This window comes from Phacochoerus africanus, chromosome 15 (assembly GCF_016906955.1).
Source record: "Phacochoerus africanus isolate WHEZ1 chromosome 15, ROS_Pafr_v1, whole genome shotgun sequence".
Lineage (NCBI taxonomy): Eukaryota > Metazoa > Chordata > Mammalia > Artiodactyla > Suidae > Phacochoerus > Phacochoerus africanus.
In genome coordinates, this window is record NC_062558.1 from 19,589,159 (window position 1) to 19,594,777 (window position 5,619).

Sequence of the window (5,619 nt, forward strand, 5' to 3'; positions counted from 1 at the left end):
GCATTCATCACCAGAAACCAGAGAGCCAGTTAATAAAACGAAGTGCCCTGAGAAAATCAGCATCTGTCCATGCTTCTCAGAAAGCAATTATTAACTCTTTCTTCTCAGTAAATAATAAAGGACAATAAATAAAATAAAAGACATGTGTTAGGTTGGCAACTGCAAAGAGTAACCCACCACATTTTCCCTGGAATGATTCATGCTCAGTTGGTAGCACCTGGGAGGTAGCAGTGAAAAATGAATCCTCTCCAAATTGACACTTAATTTCCTTGTCCCAGGACAAGATGCTGAGGGCAGTGGCCCTGGGGGCAGTTCACAGAAGGCGCTTTCCCTGGATGCTAGTTGTTTCCATCAGCCTCTCCTGCTGGCAGCAGCCCCAGGGGACCTCACAGCAGCTGCCTGAGACAGCTGTTACTGGGTTTCTCCTGCCTCCCATCATCCAGAGGCAGGAGACAGATGAGTCTGTTGGACCCTCACTGAACTGAATGAAAGCTGTTTGAAGATGAAAGGGTGGAGGGCAGTTACATGTGCAGCAGAGACCAGCCGCCCTGTGCAGACTAGAGGGCTTTGAATCACTTACATAATCTTTCCTGACATTCCACAGTATATTCCACGAGAACAGCACGCAAAGTCCTCGCCAGGATCTCGGGGACCACTGTGCGATGTCGGGAAAGTTAATTTAGCAACTGGTCCCTGTAGCATGTGTAACTACCCCTCCACACACACACCCCCCATCTCTACACAGATTTCATTCAGTCCAAGGAAAGCCCACACATGCCCTTGGTCTAGAACACATCAGTGCCCCTACCTCTAGCTCTGCCTAATCTCAGGGCTTCGATAGATGGATCAAAACTCCCAAGATTCCTTATATATCCCCTCATAAGGCACAGTAGCACACCAGTAAATCAAGCCATACGGACGTGCCTAGAGAACCCACATTTTGTTGAGAAATAATAGTCAACTCAAATTTACAAGGAGGAAGCCGACGTTTGCAGCAAATAACTCCATCTTTGTAGCCTGCAGTTCTTGCTTGGACAAAGCAAACTCTCAGCACATGAGGGCAACTGAACACAGTAAAGCCACTAAGGCAAGATCCCTCGTGACTAGGGTACCACCTTGATAAAAGTCAGTAACACAGGAGAGGTGCAGGAACGATGGGGAAGGGGAAAGAGATTAAAAGGTAGACTACCAGACCTAAATAAAATAAGATCTACAGTTTAGGGGAAATAACCAATATTTTATAATAACTTCAAATGGAGTATAATCTATAAAAATATTATTCACTATGTTAGTACACCTGAAACTAATATAACATTGTAAAGAACTATATTTCAATATTTTGAAACGTCAATAATGCCAAATTCTGACATATAATCCTAAAATGAGACAAAATCTCCAAGTACTCAAATCATGTATTTTTGCAGAACACACAGAGAGAGCTGAAGAAATGTGTCATCTTGAAGATACAAAGGGGAAAGGCAAAGCCAAACCCAAGTATCTATCACAAGGCGACATGCACCTTTCTGAAAGTAGATTAGGAGAAACTTTAACATAAATTGAATTTAGTCACTTCAGAAAAAGTTTGGCAATTCCTCAAAATGAAACAGAGTTACCACAGAACCTCAAAATCCCATTCTAAACTGTGCGTATATGTCCATACAAGGGGAATGAAAGTAAAAGTCCACACAAAAAGCTCATATGTGAATGTTCACAGCAGCATAATTCACAATAGCCAAAAAGTGGAAGAAAAAAAAAAAAACAAATCTCTATCACCCGGTGAATGGAGAAACAAAAAGTAGCATGGCCATATAATGAAATATTATACAGTCACAAAAATGAATGAGGTATGGATTCAGGCTACAACACAGATGAACTGTGAAAACATGCTCAGTGAAAGAAGCAAGTCACAAAAGATTACTTATTGTGTGACAGCACCTATATGAAGTATCCCCAGTAGAAAAATCTGTAAAGACAAAGTAGATTCATGTTGCTCAGGGCTGGGGAGGGGGTGAGGGTGGGGAGGAAGTACAGAGTGATTACTAATGAGTACCAGGTTTCTTCTCAAGGGTGATGAAAATGCTCTAAAACTGATCATGATGATGGTTGCACAACTCTCTGACTACACCAAAAAATGGTTAATTGTACAATTCAAACTGGTTAAATTGAATTGTACATGAATAACAATCACAATAAAGCTGCTAAAAATAAATAAACATGAGTTTGGGGTTAGTAGATGCAAACTGTTCTATTCGGAGTGGATAAGCAATGCAATCCTGCTTTATAGCATGGGAAGCTGTATCTAGTTACTTGTGATGGAACATGGTGGAGGATAATGTGAGAAAAAGAATATATATATATGTGTGTGTGTGTATGCATATATGGGTACATGCATACATAGATGCATATATATATACATATATATATATAACTGTCACTTTGCTATATAGTAGAAATTGACAGAACATTATAAATCAATAATAGAAAAAAACAAAATTTAAAAAAAAAATAAACAAAAGCAAAGCAAATGAATGGAAAGATGCAACATCCTCATTGTTTCCAGAGAGAAAGACAGTGACATTGGAAACTTAGTATAACAGTAGTGCCATTGCCTACTCTGGAAGAAATATCAACAGAAACCTTAGCACACAAAGCAACATAATCTGTAAATCACTTTCGCCTTGTCTATTTACAGCTTTTGAAAGTATGAAAAGAAAAAAAAGGAGAGATTTTAATAGGACCCCTATTTTATTTTCACCATGTTGGAAAGAAAATACACTTGATCAAAACAAAATATAAGTGGTGTTCTCAAACATTTTAAATTAATGAAATGTTTAATTCTTTCTAAATTCCTTCCAATAACTATACTAACAACATTTAACACACATGCTCACAATGTCTGTAGTAGTCAAAATATAAAAGCTCCTGTCTCACAACCTACATTTTGCAGAAAAGCATGCAATGTTAAAGGCAAAAAGAAAATTTTTCAATTTATACTTGGAAAGAAGAGAAATACTGTGAAACTAATAGTATATATATATATATATATATAATTTGCATAGTCTAAAAGTATATAAATATAACGCATGGTATCAGATTCCCACATTCTGAAGTACTTTGTTAAAAATGAAAATCCCTCCATTTAAGTCTACGGACCTATTATTGAAATCAATTTTAAATGGCCCCATTTATAATCAACTTTCTATTGTACAAGATTAAAATAATATTTTAATGAATACTATAAATCTCTTTAAAGAATCCACTTGTCCATACATGATAGGCATAATTATGAATTTGTAAGTATTCCCTTCTAGGACATAAGATATTTGCAGTCATAGATTATAATTAAAGTCATAGCCATAAAATTAGAAGTTGACAAATTATGAGTTCCCCTTGTGGCTCAGCAGTTAACAAACCAAACTAGGACCCATGAAGTTGCGGGTTTGATCCCTGGCATTGCTCAATGGGTTAAGGATCCAGCATTGCTCTGATTTTACCCCCACTAGCCTGGGAACTTCCATATGCCACGGATATGGCCCTAAAAAGCAAAAAAAAAAAAAAAGAAATTGTTGACAAATTGGACCTCAAAGAAAATAAAAACTCAAAGTATGCCATAATAAAATTAATATGCAAGCTATAGACTAGGAGAAGCCATTTGCAATACAATATCTAACCAAGAGCTCAAGCACAGAATATATGAGTAATTCCTACAATTCAACAATAAAAAAAAAAAACACCTAATTTTTTTTTTTTTACAAATGGACAAAAGACTGGGACACTTCCCAAAAGAAGACATGGACTATAAGGATGAGGAATGTTGTTAAATGTCATAAAATATCAGAGAAGTGCAAATTAAAGTCACCTTGAGATAGCAGTTCACACACATTGGAATAGATACAATGTAAAAGATGGACAATTCTAAATGCAAACAAGGATGTAGAACAACCAGAATTCTCAGATTTTGCTAATGGGGGTAAAAGGATACAATCTCCTATAAAAATTGTTGGAAGTTTTTTATAAACTCAACCCAACCTGTAATCCAGCAATTCTTCTCGTATCTACTCAAGAGAAGTAAATACACAGGTCCGTGAAAAGACTTTTACAGAAAAGTTACAGCAACTTTATTCATAATAATCAAAACTGATAACAAAACAGAAAGACAGACCAATGGAACAGAATAGAGAATCCGGAAATAAACCCTGACACCTATGGTCAATTAAGCTTTGACAAAGGAGGCAAGAACATAAAATGGGAAAAAGAAAGTCTATTCAGCAAGCATTGCTGGGAAACCTGGACAGCTGCATGCAAAGCAATGAAACTAGAACACACCCTCACACCATGCACAAAAATACACTCAAAATGGCTGAAAGACTTAAATATACGACAGGACACCATCAAACTCCTAGAAGAAAACATAGGCAAAACACTCTTTGACGTCAACATCATGAATATTTTCTCAGGTCAGTCTCCCAAAGCAATCGAAATTAGAGCAAAAATAAACCCATGGGACCTCATCAAACTGAAAAGCTTTTGCACAGCAAAGGAAACCCAAAAGAAAACAAAAAGACAACTTACAGAATGGGAGAAAATAGTTTCAAATGATGCAACTGACAAGGGCTTAATCTCTAGAATATATAAACAACTTATACAACCCAACAGCAAAAAAACCAACCAAGCAATGGAAAAATGGGCAAAAGACCTGAATAGACATTTCTCCAAAGAAGATATACAGATGGCCAACAAACACATGAAAAAATGCTCAACATCGCTGATTATAAGAGAAATGCAAATCTAAACTACCATGAGATACCACCTCACACCAGTCAGAATGGCCATCATTCATAAATCCACAAATAACAAGTGCTGGAGGGGCTGTGGAGAAAAGGGAACCCTCCTGCACTGTTGGTGGGAATGGAAACTGGTACAGCCACTATGGAGAACACTTTGGAGATACCTTAGAAATCTATACATACAACTTCCATATGACCCCGCAATCCCACTCTTGGGCATCTCTCCGGACAAAACTCTCCTTAAAACAGACACGTGCACCCGCATGTTCATTGCAGCACTATTCACAATAGCCAGGACATGGAAACAATCCAAATGTCCATCGACAGATGATTGGATTCGGAAGATGTGGTATATATACACAATGGAATACTACTCAGCCATAAAAAAGAATGACATAATGCCATTTGCAGCAACATGGATGGAACTAGAGACTCTCATACTGAGTGAAATGAGCCAGAAAGACAAAGACAAATACCATATGCTATCACTTATAACTGGAATCTAATATCCAGCACAAATGAACATCTCCTCAGAAAAGAAAATCATGGACTTGGAGAAAAGACTTGTGGCTGCCTGATGGGAGGGGGAGGGAGTGGGAGGGATCGGGAGCTTGGGCTTATCAGATACAACTTAGAATAGATTTACAAGGAGATCCTGCTGAATAGCATTGAGAACTTTGTCTAGATACTCATGTTGCAACAGAAGAAAGACTGGGGGAAAAATGTAATTGTAATGTATACATGTAAGGATAACCTGACCCCCTTGCTGTACAGTGGGAAAATTAAAAAAAAATTTAAAAAAAAACTGATAACAACACAAATGTTCATTGCT